Genomic DNA, 17,461 nt, shown 5'->3' with positions numbered 1-17,461 from the left:
AACTCAAAATTATCTCTTGAGCTCTCACCAAAGAAACTCTGGAAGCCGCGACTGCTTCAGCACTAACACCACGAATGGGAAATCCTGATAAAAAGAAGGATCAAATAAGTTCTAAGGGAAAGATGAAGAAAAAGGTGAAAAAGAGAAGAGTAAAGCATTTACCATGAGTTTTGTGCGAAAGGTTTTTCCAAGATCTACCTTCCATTGGAGAAACTTTCAATAAATTTTCTACCCAACCACGGAAATTGGGAATCTTATCAACAGTTCCCATGGTTGCTGGAAAAAGGAAAAAGTTAAACAGTAGCGGGGAAAATAAAGGGAAAAGATAGAGAAAGTTATAAAAAGAAACTCACGTGCAAAATTCCACTTTTCAGGAAATGGAACATTCTCTTCGCCCACTAAACCAACAGTGGGGGCAGCAACAAACCTGGCATACCAGCCACGGTCCTTATCGTCCTCTGGGCTAACTAACACTCTTTTACTTCTCGCAACTAAAGTGAAAATCCCATGATGGAAAAGCTTCGGAGAGTAGAGATGAATCAAATGAGAAAAAGTAAAAGGCAAGTTAGCCAACCTTGATAAATGTCTTAAGCAAGCAACATCCCTCCACACAATGGGGCCAATCTGTCCTAGACAAACGTCGAAAAAACGACAGAATTCAATGATAACAGGATCAATGGGTGGTTTGAAATTCAGTGTAAAGGAATACGTATACAGAAAAGAAAACCCGGTCAAGTAAGATGTAATTCTTTGGTTCGCATTAGGAATTATAATAGGGAAATCAGGTTTCCAATGGCAATCCTTACGAACAACAGAAATCAGACCTTCAGTGATTTGAGAAGGATAAATGTCAGCACAAGAAGATATAGAAGAAACTTGGTTTCTAATCGATTCTCTATCAGTATAAAAAGATAGTTCAGCAGAGACAATTTCATCCACTAAAGGCTCGCGAACGGGTTCATGAGAATCTTTACTTCTAGATGAAGGTCTATGGGAAAGAGAACCTCTAGTTCTAGAAGGACGAGTAGAACTCACTGAAGGAATAGAAACACCCCTTACAGTTAAAGACCCTAAACTACGCAATCTTCCTCCTCTTCTACTTCTAACGGGAGCAAGAGGAAGATTATCAACAATNAAATCGGGGTGTCACAAAGTACATGAGCATCTAAAGTCACAATTCTGAAAATGTCACGACCCGGATTTCCCACCCTCGAGAGTCGTGATGGCGCCTACTAGTGAAAGCTTTAAGCCAACCAATTGAACTATTTACCTTGTTTCCATTTTTAATCCGATAACAGTTAAGAGCCAACAATTAGATAACAACAGAATTGAATAAGCGGAAGACTAAATTGTAAAGTAATAATACTGCTAATACCAATCCATAACAAATCTACCCAAGACTGGTGTCACAACTTCACAGACTGTCTAGGAGTACTACAAATAAAGGTCTGAAAGAAATAAATACAACATTGTCTCTGGAAATACATGAAAGAAACAGGAATAGTAGATAGAAGGAGACGCTAAGGCCTGCGGACGCCTGCAGGACTACCTCGGGTCGCCTGATGAACAAGAAATAGCAATCTCACTGCGGTCCGAAATCTACAGCACTGGGATCTGCACAAAAGAGTGCAGAGTGTAGTATCAGCACAACCGACCCCATGTGCTGGTAAGTGCCTAGCCTAACCTCGGCAAAGTAGTGACGAGGCTAGGACCAGACTACCAATTAAACCTGTGCAGTTAAGTAATATACAGTGGAAATAAAAAAAGATAATTACAACTAAAGTTGGGCAGGGGAACATGCTGCGGGGAGTAAGAGATAACAACAAAACAACAGTAGGGAAATGTAAGGAATGCCATGAATCAATTACCAGCAAAGATAAGGAAATAAGAAGAACAAGTACACATGTAATATCGTTGCAGGCGTGCAACCTGATCCCATTTCATATAGTACCTTGCAGGCGTGCAACCCGCTCCCATTTCATATATTTCCGTTGCAGGCGCGCAACGCGCTCCCATTTCATATATTTCCGTTGCAGGCGTGCAACCCGCTCCAATATCATATATTTCCGTTGCAGGCGTTTAACCCGTTCCCATTTTATATGTTTCCGTTGCAGACGTGCAACCCACTCCTATTTCATATATTTCCGTTGCAGGCGTGCAACCTACTCCCATTTCATTTATCAACACCGATCGTAAAAGAATCCCAGCAAGGGAACAATAATATAACAACAACATCCCGGCAAGGAAACAATAATATAACCACAATATCCCGGCAAGGGAACAATAATATTACAACAACATCCCGGCAAGGGAACAATATAACAACAACATCTCGGCAGGCGAACAATAATATAATCCTCATATGAAGCACGAATAAACCACAACGGAGTCATGACAATTGCAATACAAGACTTATGGGCATGCTCGACACCGACGTATAGATACTCGTCACCATGCCTATACGTCGTACTCCACAGTTAACACGTAGCAAATAAGACACAACTCCTAATCCCTCACGCTAAGGTTAGACCAAACACTTACCTCGATGCCACGAACACAATTCAAGCCTCAACTACCGCTTTACCTCTTGATTCCACCACCAACTCGCTCGTATCTAGCCACAAGTTACTTAATTATATCACTAAATGCTGAATGAATCAATTCTATTGCATGGAAATAAGTTTTCTAAAGTTTTTCCCAAAAAGTCAAAAATCGACCCCGGGCTCGCTTGGTCCAAACCCGAAATTCAAACAAAAACCTGACATTCACCCCCGAGCCCGGATATATAACTGGTTTTTGAATTCGACCTCAATTTGAGGTCTAAATCCACAAATTTCAATATTCTTAAATTTTGCCCAAAATTCCCAATTCTACAATGAAAACCGTATATTCAAGGATGAAATCTTTTAAAAAGAAGTTAAGGAGTAAAGAAAATGAGTTAGAAATCACTTACTAATGTTTTGGAGAAGAAAGAGCGTTTGGAAAATCGCCTCTTACTTTTTAGGATTTTGAAAAATGAAAAATAACTGAAAGTCTCGTTTAAGTATACCCCTCTCAGATCCTCTCCGCAGACCGTACAAAAAGGATTGCGGTCGTGGAGCTCACCGCGGAGAATGTTGACTGCAGTGACATGCTTTAGTATTTTGGCCATAACTTTCTCTACAGACGTCTAAATTGTGATTTCTTTATCTTACTGGAAACTACACACGAAGGGCTACAACTTTCTTTTTTGGGTCATCTCAAAATTCATTGTAGATCAAAAGATATAGGGTTCCGAAGTCAGAACAGTGAACCTGCGGATTCTTCCTCACCGCGGACCGCACAAAATCGAGTGCGGCCGCAGAGCCCCCACCGCGGACCGCACAAAATCCTTTGCGGCCGCAAAGGCCCCTCCGCGGCAGCACAAAATCATTGCGGACTGCACTGGCGGGGTCAAAGATCTGCAACTTCTCTGAACCTGCAACAGCTATGTTTTAAGCCTAAAACATCTCCTACCTGACACTCACCCGAGCCCTCGGGACTTCAAACCAAATGTGCATACTAACTCAAAAATATCATATGGAACTACTCGTGCGATCAGATCATCAAAATAACATGTAAAACCATGAATTAAACCTCAAATCTCATCATTTTCATCAAGAACACTTAAAGTTCTTAACTCTTCAACCGGAAGTCCAATCACATCAAATAAACTCCGTTTTTTACCAAATTTCGGAGTTATCATTTAAATACTATAACATGTTTGTACCGGGCTCCGGAACCAAAATACGGGCCCGATACCCATGGTTTCAAACATTAATTCTTTTCTTCATTTCTTAGATAATTCAGCAAAACATTTTTCTTCAAAAATTGATTTCTAAGGCTTGGGACCTCGGAATTCATTTTCGGGCATACGCCCAAGTCCCATATTTTACTACGGACCTCCCGGGATTGTCGGAACACGGATCCGGGTACGTTTGCTAAAAATGTTGACCAAAGTCAACCATAATTAAATTTTAACTCTAGAAATTTCTATTCCTCATATTTTTCACATAGAAGGCTTTCTGGATATAGGTCCGGACCACGCACGCAATTAGAGGTGAGGTAAAAAGGAGGTTTTTAGGCCTCGGAACACTGTATTTGTTTCTAAAACAAGTGATGACCTTTTGGGTCATCACATCCTCCACCTCTAAAACAACCGTTCGTCCACGAACGGACATAAGAAGGAAGTACCTGAGTTAGGAAAAAGATGGGGATTACGGCTCCGCATATCGGACTCGGACACTCAGGTCGATGCCTCAGCAGGCGGCCTCTCCACTGATCACGAGCAGAAGGGAAACTCTTTGATCTCAACTGACGAACTTGCCGGTCTAGAATAGCTACTGGCTCCTCCTCATATGACAAGTCCTTGTCCAACTGGATAGTGTTGAAGTCTAACATGTGGGAAGAATCGTCGTGATACTTCCTAAGCATGGACAGATGAAACACTGAATGCACGGCTGATAAGCTCGGCGGCAACGCAAGTCTGTAAGCCACCTCCCCCACTTTATCAAGAATCTCAAACAGGCCAATGAACCTAGGGCTAAGCTTGCCCCTCTTCCCAAATCGCATCACGCCCTTCATAGGCGACACCCGAAGCAACACCCGCTCACCGACCATGAATGCCAAATCGCGAACCTTACGGTCGGCATAACTCTTCTGCCTGGATTGAGCGGTACGAAGTCTATCTTGACTGATCCTGACCTTGTCCAAGGCATCCTGCACCAGATCCGTACCCAACAACTGAGCCTCTCCCGGCTCAAACCATCCAACCGGCGACCGACACTGCCTACCTACAACGCCTCATAAGGAGCCATCTGGATACTCTCCTGGTAGCTGTTGTTGTAGGCAAGCTCTACTAAAGGCAAGAACTGATCCCACGAGCCTCCAAAGTCAATAACACAAGATCGGAGCATATCCTCCAAAATCTGAATAGTCCGCTCGGACTGCCCATACTGGTTGACATCCTACTCAAAGCATCGGCCACCACATTAGCCTTTCCCGGATGATATAAGATGGTGATATCATAGTCTTTTAACAGCTCCAACCACCTTCTCTGCCTCAAGTTTAGCTCCTTCTGCTTGAACAAGTATTGCAAACTCTTGTGATCCGTGAACACCTCACATGCCACGCCATACAGATAATGCCTCCAAATCTTCAGCGCGTGAACAATGGCTGCTAACTCCAAATCATAGACTGGATAGTTCTTCTCATGAATCTTCAACTGACGCGAAGCATAAGCAATAACCTTGCCATCCTGCATCAATAACGCACCAAGTCCAATACGAGATACATCACAATAAACTGCATATGGCCCTGAACCTGTGGGCAAAACCAACAATGGCGCCGCAGTCAAAGCTGTCTTGAGCTTCTGAAAGATTGCCTCACACTCGTCCGACCACCTGAACTGGGCACCCTTCTGGGTAAACCTGGTCATCGGGGTTGCAATAGATGAAAACCCCTCCACAAACCGAAGATAATAGCCTGCCAATCGCAAGAAACTCCGGATCTCAGTAGCTGATGCGGGTCGAGGCTAGTTCTTGACTGCCTCTATCTTCTTTGGATCCACCTGAATACCCTCTACTGAGACAACATGACCCAAGAAAGCAATCAAACTCAACCAGAACTCACACTTCAAAAACTTAGCATACAACTGACTATCTCCCAAAGTCTGAAGAACCACTCTCAGATGCTGCTCATACTCCTCCCGGCTGCGGGAATAAATAAAAATATCATCAATGAAGACTATCATGAACGAATCCAAGTAAGGCCTGAACACTTGGTTTATCAAATCCATGAAAGTTGCTGGGGCATTTGTCAATCCAAATGACATTACCAAGAACACATAATGCCCGTACCGAGTGCGGAAAGCTATCTTAGGGACATCAAATGCCCTAATCCTCAACTGATGGTAGCCAGATCGCAAGTTGATCTTAGAAAACACTTGGGCACCCTGAAGCCGGTCGAACAAATCATCAATCCTCGGCAATGGATACTTATTCTTGATTGTGACCTTGTTCAATTGCCGGTAATCTATACACATTCTCATCGATCCGTCCATCTTCTTGACAAACAACACCGGCGCACCCCAAGGCGAGACACTGGGCCTAATGAAGCCCTTATCGAGCAAGTCTTACAACTGCTCCTTCAACTCTTTCAACTCAGGCAGGGCCATAGGATACGGCGGAATAGAAATGGACTGAGTGCCCGGGGCTAGATCAATGCAAAAGTCAATATCCCTGTCGAGTGGCATACCCGGCAGGTCTGAAGGAAATACCTCACGGAACTCACGAACTACAGGCACAGAATCAATAGAAGGAACCTCAGCACTAGAATCATGAACATATGCCAAATAAGCCAAACACCCCTTCTCGACCATACGTCAAGCCTTCATATATGATATAACACTACGAGTAGAATGACCAGGAGTCCCTCTCCATACAAGACGAAGTAGACACGGTAAAGCTAAGGTCACAGTCTTCGCATGACAGTCCAAGATAGCATGGTAAGGTGATAACTAGTCCATCCCCAATATGACATCAAAATCAACCATGCCCAATAGTAACAAGTCTACTCGGGTCTCAAGACCCCCAATCACAACTATACAAGAACGATGGACACGATCTACCACAATAGAATCACCCACCGGTGTAGACACATAAACAGGAGCACCCAAAGAATCACTAGGCATGACCAGATACGACGCAAAATAAGATGACACATAAGAGTATGTAGACCCTGGATCAAATAGCGCTGAAGCATCCCTACTACAAACCAGAACCGTACCTGTGATAACTGCATCGGAAGCCTCAGCTTCAGGCCTGGCTGGAAGAGCATAACATCGAGGCTGGGCCCTACCTCCCTGGACTACATCTCTGGGATGACCTGCTGCTGGCTGGCCTCCACCTCTAGCGGCCTGAGCTCCACCTCTAACACCTCTACCACCACCTCTAGTACCTCTACCTCCACCTCTAGATGGCTGAGCGGGCGGTGGAACACTCAGTGCCTGAACCATGGCACGGGAACCCGAATGCTGAGAGCTGCTCGATGCTCGAGGACAAAATCTAGCAATGTGACCCATATCTCCACAAGTATAACAAGTCCTCGGCTGCTGAGACTGCTGACCCTGACGACCTGAATGACCACCCCGAAAACTCTAGAGCGGCGGTGCACTGATAGGAGCTGGTGGTGCACTATAGGACTGCTGATCAAAATACTGCATGTGAGAACCACGTCCACCTGAAGCACCGTGAGAAACCTGAAGTGCTGACAGAAAAGGCCTAGGAGGATGGCCTCTACCATACAAATCTCTGCCTCCAGACGAGGTGCTACTAAATCTGCCTGAATGACGAGGCCTCTTGTCAGACCCCTGACCACCTCCCTGCGATAAAACCATCTCAACTCTCCTGGCCACATTGGCCTCTTCCTGAAAGGAAATCTCTCTCCCCGTCTCCTTAGCCATCTGAAGTCGAATAGGCTAAATGAGCCCCTCAATGAACCTCCTCACTCTCTCCCTCTCATTGGGAAGTATAAGTAGAGCATGACGGGCCAAATCAATAAACCTAGTCTCCTACTGTGTAACAATCACGGAACCCTGCTGGAGACGCTCAAAGTGCCCCCGATAGATCTCTCTCTGAGTGACGGGAAGAAACTTCTCCAAGAATAGCTATGAAAATTGATCCCAAGTCAGAGCTGGTGACCCAACTGGTCTAGCCAAACAATAATCTCTCCACCAAGTCTTGGTGGATCCAGATAAGCGAAAAGTAGCAAATTCGACCACATTAGTCTCCACTATACCCATGTTCCTGAAAACCTCGTGACAACTGTCTAAATAATCCTGGGGATCCTCAGAAGATGCACCACTGAAAGTGGTAGTGAAGAGCTTAGTGAACCTATCCAATCTCCACAAGGCATCGGCAGTCATAGCTGCTCCATCACCAGTCTGGGCTACCACACCTGGCTGAACTACCAAAACTGGCTGCTGGAGTTTGAAATTGGGGAGCCACCTGCTCCGGAGTGCGAGTAGCAGGAGTCTGGGATCCTCCTCCAGCCTGAGAGATGGCTGGTGCTACAAGAGGCAAGCCTGCCCGGGTGACACTCTCCAGAGCATCCTGGAGTACTGGGGTCCCAATGAACCCTTCTGGGACCTGAGCTGGGCCCACTGGAACTGCCTGGGTCGGAACCTCCTCGTCAAACTCAACCTGAGGCTCCGCCACTGGTGCTGCTGCTCCGGGCTAAGCTCTGCCCCTACCTCAGCCTCTGGCACGGCCTTGGCCTTGCCTCTTCCCCTCGTGGGAGCTGCTGCTACGGGCTCGGGCTGCTAATCAGCGAATGAGAAAGCGTGTGTTCTCGACATCTGCGAAAGAACAGAGTAGAAATTCAATTAGCATTGAGAAACCCAATCACACGAAAGGAAGGAATAGATGCGAAGCTTTTCCTAACTCTGTAGCCTCTGGGGGATAAATACAGATGTCTCCATACTGATCCCTCAAACTCTACTAAACTTGTCTGTGAGTTGTGACACCATTGTAACGTAGAGCTATGATACAAACTTGTCACGACCCGGATTTCCCACCCTCGGGAGTCGTGATGGCGCCTACTAGTGAAAGCTAGGCAAGCCAACCAATTGAACTATTTACCTTGTTTCCATTTTAAATCCGATAACAGTTAAAAGCCAACAATTAGACAACAACAGAACTGAATAAGCGGAAGACTGCATTGTAATGTTTTAATAATACTGCTAATAGCAATCCATAAAAAATCTACCCAAGACTGGTGTCACTATTTTACAGACTGTCTAGGAGTACTACAAATAAAGGTCTGAAAGAAATCAATACAACACTGTCTCCGAAAATACATGAAAGAAACATGAATAGTAGATAGAAGGAGACGCCAAGGCCTGCGGACGCCTGCAGGACTACCTCGGGTCGTCTGATGAACAAGAAACAACAATCTCACTGCGGTCCGAAATCTACAGCACTGGGATCTGCACAAAAGAGTGCAGAGTGTAGTATCAGCACAACCAACCCCACGTGCTGGTAAGTGCCTAGACTTACCTCGGCGAAGTAGTGACGAGGCTAGGACAAGACTACCAATTAAACCTGTGCAGTTAAGTCATATACAGCGGAAATAAAAGCAGATAATTACAACTAAAGTTGGGCGGGGGAACATGCTATGGGGAGTAACAGATAATAACAGAACAACAGTAGGGAAATGTAAGGAATGCCATAAATCAATTACCAGCAAAAATAAGAAAATAAGAAGAACAAGTACATATGTAATACCGTTGCAGGCGTGCAAACCGATCCCATTTCATATAGTACCATTGCAGGCGTGTAACCCACTCCCATTTCAGATATTTCCGTTGCAGGCGTGCAACCCGCTCCCATTTCATATATTTCTGTTGCAGGCGTGCAACCCGCTCCCATTTCATATTTTTCCGTTGCAGGCGTGCAACCCGCTCCCATTTCATATGTTTCCTTTGTAGGCGTGCAACCCGCTCCCATTTTATATATTTCCGTTGCAGGCGTGCAACCCACTCGCATTTCATTTATCAACACTTGATCATAAAAGAATCCCAGCAAGGGACCAATAATATAACAACATCCCTGCAAGGGGACAATAACATAACAACAACATCTCGTTAAGGGAACAATATAACAACAACATCCCGGCAAGGGAACAATAATATAATCCTCATATGAAGCACGAATAAACCACAACGGAGTCATGACAATTACAATACAAGACTTACGGGCATGCTTGACACCGACGTATAGATACTCGTTACCATGCCTATACGTCGTACTCCATAGTTAACACGTAGAAAATAAGACACAACTCCTAATACCTCAAGCTAAGGTTAGACCAAACACTCACCTCGATGCCACGAACACAATTCAATCCTCAACTACCGCTTTAGCTCTTGATTCCACCACCAACTCGCTCGTATCTAGCCACAAGTTACTTAACTATATCAATAAATGCTGAATGAATCAATTCTAATGCATGGAAATAAGTTTTCTAAATTTTTTCCCAAAAAGTCAAAAATTGACCCCGGGCCCGCTTGGTCCAAACCCGAAATTTGAACCAAAACCCGATTAACCATTCACCACCGAGCCCGAATATATAATTGGTTTTTGAATCCGACCTCCCTTTGAGGTCTAAATCCCCAAATTTCAATATTCTTAGGTTTTACCCAAAATTCCCAATTCCACCATGAAAACCCTAGATTCTGGGATGAAATCTTGTAAAAAGAAGTTAAGGAGTAAAGAAAATGAGTTAGAAATCACTTACTAATATTTTGGAGAAGAAATAGTGTTTGGAAAATCGCCTCTTACGTTTTTAGGGTTTTGAAAAATAAAAAATAATTGAAAGACCCGTTTAAATATACTCCTCTCAGACCCTCTCCGCGGACCGCACAAAAAGGATTGCGGTCGCGGAGCTCACCGCGGAGAATGTTGACTGCAGTGACATGCTTTAGTATTTGGGCCATAACTTTCTCTACAGATGTCCAAATTGTGATTTCTTTACTTTTCTGAAAACTAGACATGAAGGGCTACAACTTTTGTTTTTGAATAATCTCGAAATTCCTTGTAGATCTATAGATAAAGGCTTCCAAAGTCAGACCAGTGAACCTGCGGATTCTTCCTCACCGCGGACCGCACAAAATCGAGTGCGGCCGCAAAGCCCCTACCGCGGACCGCACAAAATCCTTTGCGGCCGCAAAGGCCCCTCCGTGGCAGCCCAAAATCATTGCGGATCGCACAGGCGGGTTCATAGATCTGCAACTTCTCTGAACCTGCAACAGCTATGTTTTAAGCCGAAAACATCCCGGAACCTACCCGAAACTCACCCGAGCCCTCGGGACTTCAAACCAAATGTGCATACTAACTCAAAAACATCATATGGACCTACTCGTGCGATCACATCATCAAAATAACATGTAAAACCATGAATTAAACGTCAAAACTCATCACTTTCATCAAGAACACTTAAAGTTCATAACTCTACAACCGGAAGTCCAACTCACGTCAAATAAACTCCGTTTTCACCAAATTTCACAGTTATCATTTAAATACTATAACATGATTGTACCAGGCTCCGGAACCAAAATACGGGCCCGATACCCATGGTTTCAAACATTAATTCTTTTCATCTTTTCTTTGATAATTCAGCAAAACAATTTCTTTCAAAAATTGATTTCTAAGGCTTGGGATCTCGAAATTCATTTCCGGGCGTACGCCCAAGTCCCATATTTTACTGAGAACCTCCAGGGATCGTCGGAACACGGATCCGGGTCCGTTTGCTAAAAATGTTGACCAAAGTCAACCATAATCAAATTTTAACTCTAGAAATTTCTATTCCTCATATTTTCACATAGAAGGCTTTCCGGATATAGGTCCGGACCACGCATGCAATACGAGGTGAGGTAAAAAGGAGGTTTTTAGGCCTCGGAACACTGAATTTGTTTCTAAAACAAGTGATGACCTTTTGGGTCATCACAGAAAAGCACCGCCTAAGATAGTCCAAAACTAAATACAGTATAAGGAAAGATATGGAAGGAGAAATAAGGACTGCGAACACCGGGCAGCTGCCTCGAAGTCTCCAAAGATCAGCTGTGCAAAGTATCAACACTCAACGTATCCAGAAACACCTGGATCTGCACACGCAGTGCAGGGTATAGCGTGAGTACAACCAATTCGGTAAGTAACAATACTAAAGAAATTTCAACATAATAAAATAGGCATGCTTTCAAGTTCAACAATCTCGGCCAAATCAGTTATCTCATAGCAATTCAAGTAAAACAGAATATAACATCTTTCAAAAAACTTCTAGACAGTGATATATGATAGCTAAGTGCAACAATAATGAAGTCAAGAGCATTCTCTCAGAGCAACAGTCACTCAATCTTTCTCAATAGCTTAGCACTCGACACTCAACACTCAACACTCGTACTCAATAGGTACCTGCGCTCACTAGGGGGATATGTACAGACTCCGGTGGAGCTCCTTCAGCCCAAGTGCTGTATCGCTGCGGCGTCCAGCCGGATCCATAACATATATATATATATATATATATATATATATATATATATATATATTGCGAGACTTCCACTCCTGCGACCTCTGCTCACTTTCTTCTTGCCCGCTTCTGCGTCTCCCTTCTCGCTTCTACGAGCTCGCATCTGCGGTGTCCACTCTGCAGATGCGATTACACCAGTAGTTGCCAACTTCAGCAATTCTTCAACTTCAAACCTTGGTCCGTTGTCCACCCGAAATCAACCCGAGGCCCCCGGGACCTTGACCAAATATACCAACAAGTCCTATCATCATACGAACTTAGTCGAACCCTTAAATCACCTCAAACAACATCAAAAACACAAATCGCACATAGATTTAAGCCTGATGAACTTTGAAACTTCCAAATTCTACAACCGACGCCAAAACCTATCAAATCACGTCCGATTGACCCCAAATTTTGCACACAAGTCACAAATCACACCGCAGACCTACTCCAACTTCTGGAATCAGAATCCGACCCCAATATCAAAAATTCCACTCCCGTCAAACTTCCCAAGAATTCAAATTTTGCCATTTCAACCCTATTTCCATTACGGACCTCCAAATCACAATCTGAACACTCTCCTAAGTCCGGAATCACCCAACGGAGCTAACAGAACCATTAAAACTCCATTCTGGAGTCGTTTACACATAAGTCAACATCCGGTTAACTTTTCCAACTTAAACCTCCAACCTTGAGACTAAGTGTCTCAATTTATTTCGAAATCTCTCTGAATCCGAACCAACTAACTCGGTAAGTCATATAACAATATAAAGCACAAACGGAGCAGTAAATGGGTGAACAGGGCTACAACTCTCGAAACGACCGGCCGGGTCGTTATATCCTCCCCTTCTTAAACAAACGTTCGTCCTCGAACGGGTCTAGAAATATACCTGGAGCCTCCTTTACGGGCTGACCTCTCTACTGTACCTTCACTGAAGCTATATCGTTTGACCTCAACTTTCGAACTTGCCGATCCAAAATGGCCACATCATAAGTCAAATCACCATCCAACTGAACCGTGCTGAAATCCAAAACATGATACGGGTTGCTGACATACTTCCAAAGCATAGAAACAGGAAATACTGGATGCATACTCGACAAACTAGGTGGCAAGGCAAGCTTGTAAGTCACTTCCCCAATCCTCTGAAGTACCTCAAACGGACCAATAAACAGAGGGTTCAACTTGCCCTTCTTCCCGAACCTCATAACACCCTTCATGAGTGAAACCTTCAGTAGAACCTTCTCCCCAACCATATAAGCAACACCACGGACCTTCCATCTAGACCGCACTGTGCGGAGTCGCTCCTGAACCAATTTAACCTTGTCCAATGCATGCTGAACCAAGTCAGTACCCAATAGCCTAGCCTCACCACACTCAAACTAACCCACCGGAGATCTACACCGTCTACCATACAAAGCTTCACACGGAGCCATCCAAATGCTTGACTGGTAACTGCTGTTGTAAGTATACTCCGCGAGCGGCAGAAACTCATCCCATGAACCCCCGAAATCAATGACACAAGCGCGTAGCATGTCCTTCAATATCTGAATAGTGCGCTCGGACTGTCCGTCTGTCTGAGGGTGAAATGATGTACTCAACTCAACCTGAGTGCCCTATTCACGCTACACGACTCTCCAAAACTACGATGTCAACTGCGTGCCTCAATCTGAAATGATGGACACTGGCATACCGTAAACACTCTGGAATCTCTATTCTCTGAAGCAATCCACCCGGTCTCTGATGCTCATATTTTACTTGCTGACAGTTAAGACACCAAGCTACAAACCCCTACTATATCCTTCTTCATTCTCCTCCATCAATAGTGCTGCCTCAAGTCCTAATACATCTTTGCGGCACCCAGATGAATGGAACACCGCGAACTGTGGGCCTCTTCAAGAATCAACTCCCGTAGCCCATCTACATTGGGCACACATATCCGGCCCTGCATCCTCAACACCCCAGCATCTCTAATAGTCACATCTCTAGCATCACCGTGTTGAACCTTGTCCTTAAGGACAAGCAAATGAGTATCATCATATTGGCGCTCTCTGATGCAATCAAATAAGGAAGACCAAGAAACCACATAAGCTAGAACCCGACTGGGCTCCGATACATCTAGCCTCATGAACTGGTTGGCCAAGGCCTGAACATAAACTGCATGAGGTCTCTCACCAACAGGAATGAATGCAAGGCTACCCATACTCACCGCCTTCCTACTCAAGGCATCGGCCACCACATTGGCCTTCCCCGGATGATACAAAATAATAATATCATAGTCCTTTAGCAGCTCCAACCATCTCCGCTGCCTCAAATTTAGATCCTTCTATTTGAATCAGTGTTGGAGGCTTCGATGATCTGTAAATACCTTAAAAGACACACCATAGAGATAATGCCTCCAAATCTTCAATGCATGAACAATGGCAGCCAACTCCAAATCATGAACAAGGTAGTTCTTCTCATGAGGCTTCAACTTACGCGAAGCATAAGCAATCACTCTTCCCTCCTGCATCAAGACACAACCAATACCAATCTAAGAAGCATTACAATACACTGTATAAGAACTAGAAGCTGAAGGTAGAACTAGAACTGGAGTTGAGGTCAAGGCGGTCTTGAGCTTCTGAAAGCTCTCCTCACACTCATCCGACTACCTGAAAGGAGCACCCTTTTGGGTCAATTTGGTCAGGGTGATGTAATAGACGAGAAACCCTGTACGATGTGACGATAATAACCAGCCAACCCTAGAAAGCTCCGAATCTACGTAGCCGAGGATGGTCTGGGCCAACTCTAAAACACCTCTATCTTCTTCGGATCCACCTAAATTCCCTCATTGGATACCACGTGCACCAAGAACGCCACTGAACTAAGACAAAACTCACACTTGGAGAACTTGGCGTAAAGCTTCTCCTCCCTCAACCGCTACAACAGAATCCTCAAATGTTGGGCATGCTCCTCTTAAGTACAAGAATACACCAGGATATCATCAATGAATACTATGACAAACGACTCGAGATAAGGCTGAAATACACTGTTCATCAAATGCATAAATACAGTTGGGGCGTTGGTCAACCCAAAAGACATCACAAGGAACTCATATTGACCATGACGGGTCCTGAATGCTATCTTTAGAATATCCGAGTCCCGAATCTTCAACTGGTGATACTCACACCTCAAATCAATCTTGGAGAACACCCTTGCTCCTTGAAGCTAGTCAAATAGATCATTAATACGCGGCAAAGGATACTTGTTCTTGATTGTGACTTTGTTCAACTGCCTATAATCAATGCACATTCTCATAGTACTGCCTATAATCAATGCACATTCTCATAGTACTATCCTTCTTCTTCACAAACCGGTGCACCCCAAGGTGACACAGTAGGCCTAACAAATTCCTTATCAAGAAGTTCCTGAAGCTGCTTTTTCAACTCCTTCAACTCAGCCGGTGCCATATGGTACGGAGGAATAGAAATGGGCTGGGTTCCTAGCACCAAGTCAATACCAAAGTCAATAATCCCTGTCGGGCAGCATGCCTGGCAGGTCTGCAGGAAACACATCCAGAAAATCTCGCACCACCGGAACAGAATCAATAGTAGGGGTGTCAGCACCACCATCCCTCAGAAAGGTCAAATAAGATAAACAACCATTCCCAATCATCTGCTGGGCCTTCAAGTATATGAAATCTCTGTTGGGAATATAGTCTAGAGAACCTCTCCACTCAATCCTTGGAAACCCCGTGATCGCCAATGTCACGGTCTTAGCGTGACAATCCAGAACACCATGACATGAAGACAACCTGTCCATACCCATGATCACGTCGAAATCAACGATACTAAGCAACAAGAGATCGACTCTGGTCTCCAAACCCACAATGGTCACTACACACGATCGATATACACTATCACGCACCAACCTCGGGGAGCGTGACCGACGCTCAATCGAGTGGACCCGATCGAGCAAGCCTGATAGATGCTTTCTACCCAACCCACTTATGACCAAGAGAAGGCGTGTTTCCATTATTTTAAATAGTAGAAGGATCAAGTACTTACAACATTGCTAATTCATTTCTCTTTCTTACATCATTGTTAAGTTTCGAAAATACATACACTTTAACATTTAGTGGAACAAAAGTCTAAAGCATGTCATAATCCACCTGACCTTTCTAGTACCCATATACAACCCATATAAATGTCTACGGAGCCTCTAAAGATACAAAAGACAGTTATGATACTGCCGGCAACAAGGCCCCGGCTATACCTCAAAACTTGATAAATAAATAAACAAAAGATACACTACATGACCCCGGGATGAAATGAGGCTCACCAAGTCTGCTGGGAAGATGAGGATGATGCACCACTAGCTGCGATCAACACTGTCTGCTATGGAACCACCTATATCCATTTAAAGATGTAGCGCCCTCGGCAAAAGGAAAGTTAGTACTGTCGAATAGTACTAGTATGTAAAGCTAAAACATCATGTTAAAAGAATGAATAATGAAACAAAAGAGAAAATAGTCATGATGTACAATAAGAGGTTCAAACAATACTAAAACATCAAGTAAGGATCCATAAGTTCTCAAATCAATTTCCAACTTATTAGGTTGGTAAACTTTAGAGTTGTGTGCCACCATCCACAATACCACCGTGTTCTTACACGGAGTCCGATCTCGACCCGATCGGCTAGGTCGTCTCGTTAAGACATCAATCATATCCACGATTTCATTCATTATTTCCAGCACAATTACCACTATATGTGCGGCATGGTGTCCGATCACGGTCCGATCGGCTAGGCTATCTCACTTGAGACATCATCCTTTCAATCAATCATCTCACTTCACATTCCTTTCCCGTCTTTCAATACATTGGCACGAGTGGCCTCATTTATTAAGTTGTTCTTGGAACCTGGCCGTGTTTTACAATTCAAGTTTCCCTTTTTACACATTCAGTAACATAATCATCAACATCAATAAAGCCTATCATGTAAAGCATTTTCACACATAAGGAAAAAGGCTTGTAAAAATCCTAAGAACATTCAGGCTTTTCATACAATTTGGCATAGCAACCTTTATTCGATTCTTGAGATGAATTCTTAACCTTTCTCAACACACATTCACACATGTTAAACACATCATCAAATGGCATGATGACATGATAAACATTTAGAACAATTATTGAACATGAATCTTTCAACACAACACATTTGGGGCAGTCAATCCTAGTATGATCAATTTAGGGATTTACACCAAATACACGAACCCCAGGGTTTGATTCTAAGAAGAAGGGGCTTAGCCATACATACCTAAATTGAGCTCTTTAAACTTTAAGATGTTCCGGAACTAGCAACTTCAATCTATTTTTGCAATATAGCAGAATTGAACCCAAA

The sequence above is a fragment of the Nicotiana attenuata genome, chromosome 1 (genome assembly GCF_001879085.1).
Source record: "Nicotiana attenuata strain UT chromosome 1, NIATTr2, whole genome shotgun sequence".
Lineage (NCBI taxonomy): Eukaryota > Viridiplantae > Streptophyta > Magnoliopsida > Solanales > Solanaceae > Nicotiana > Nicotiana attenuata.
This window is presented reverse-complemented; position numbering follows the sequence as displayed.